The sequence below is a fragment of the Primulina eburnea genome, chromosome 16 (genome assembly GCF_022965805.1).
Source record: "Primulina eburnea isolate SZY01 chromosome 16, ASM2296580v1, whole genome shotgun sequence".
Classification (NCBI taxonomy): domain Eukaryota; kingdom Viridiplantae; phylum Streptophyta; class Magnoliopsida; order Lamiales; family Gesneriaceae; genus Primulina; species Primulina eburnea.
In genome coordinates, this window is record NC_133116.1 from 1,668,749 (window position 1) to 1,670,686 (window position 1,938).

Here is a 1,938-nt window from a genome sequence, read left to right on the forward strand (position 1 = left end):
TTAATTTTTTTTAAAAAAAGCATTAGATACATATTTTATTCATAGGTATGCTCTGATATTGTTTAATAGTAATAATAAATTAGATGTGTTGACTAGTCTAAATGTTGCATTAATTAATTAATGATAGTTGATAAATTTTATATGACCCTGTCACAAGCCAGTAACATCAGCTTTGCCGGCTCGTCCGGCTTAACCCGTCTCCACCGTCTGCTCCACATGAGAGGATTTCCATTTATTTTCTTTTTTAATTATGATTATTACGTGTGTGTCTATAGTTAGATCAAAGATTTAAAATTAGCTCATGATATATTATAGTGGACTTTTATGACAACTTGGGTTAATCATTTTCGTAAAGCAAGAAAAAATACGAAGTAGTTGCTATAGAAACTTATGGTGCAGTTATGCAGACGTGAGCTCGGGACGTGACAAAATGGTGTCAGAGCCGATCACCGGCATGGAACACCAGAAAATAAATGCTATGCAGGTGCGGGGTAAAGTGCTACGTGCATGGGAGCCACATCTTGAATATGTGAGGCAAAATAGTACATGACGGGAGCCACCTCTAGATTCTCGACGCTGGTGGATCGAGGGGTCAGGTCGTGACGAGGACGTCGCGTTCTAAAAGAGGGATGATTTTGGTACCTCTTGTCTCACATGATAAAATTAAAGATTTAAAATGAGTTTATAATGAGCTACAATAGACTTTTTTAATAATTTGAGTGAATCATTTTCGTAAAGTGGAGATCAATACGATGGTGCAGCTCCTTTATATATTTATTAAATTAATTTGACACGCTTAATCATTTAATGCACGTATATTAAACATCTTATCTTCCAATATATTGTTTCTAGACATATTTAATCAGTCCACCCATGTCTACCCTTGCCATAAAAGTTTTTTTTATTATATTATTCGTCGAGTCATTTATTTTATTTCATTCCCAATAACAACATTTCATCCGAAATTTCACAATTATTATATATAAAATGTAAATTTGTTCCATTGATCCGATCATCCCTAATATTTCGATTGGGTGGTTTTAAAAAATGGATGGGTCTTATCTAAAGCACCAATGATTTTAAATTTTGCTGTACATTAGCCAATATTTTATAATATGCCATTAAAGAGGAGGAAGAAAAGGCCTTTGTTGGACATAAATAGATGACGTCTAATGAAGGCGATGGGTTTGAAAAATACAATTTTCACCAATTTAAAATTAACAAAGTTCTCCATTGTTCAATCACATCCATGGCCCCGTTTAAAGAAATCATCTTCCCAAAATTAATTATATAATGTAAAAGATAAATAAATTTATTGCAATTACTTTTATTTTAGTGACTCTTGACAGGGAGATATCACAAGTCAGAATATATGAAGATTACAAGAAGGCAATATCGTTCCTTAATTTTAAAAGTGAGTCGTATGTGAGACCGTCTCACGGGTCATAATCCGTGAGACGGGTCAACCCTATTCATATTCACAATAAAAAGTAATACTCTTAGCATAAAAAGTAATACTTTTTCATGGGTGACCCAAATAAGAGATCCGTCTCACAAATATGACCCGTGAGACCGTCTCACACAAGTTTTTGTCTAATTTGTAAAATGAAATCTAGATATTAACTAATTAGTTTTGAAAAACATACAACTATTTTTTAAATGAATTAAATAATGATAAAATAAAAAGTGTATATGTAAATAAATATAAATATATATATTTATTTTATAAATGAAAAAATAAAAAAAATCTTATGTCATATTATTTAGGTATTACTTATACACGTGGAAATGTTGGCGCCGTCAAATGGGTTGAAACGACACGAAGTTTAATTAATTTGACGGCCGGCATGTTTTCTGGGAATGAGGCAGTCATCTAGCACGCCGGTGGGTACACACAACACTATAATAAACAATTAAAATATGAATTCATTCTCTGTT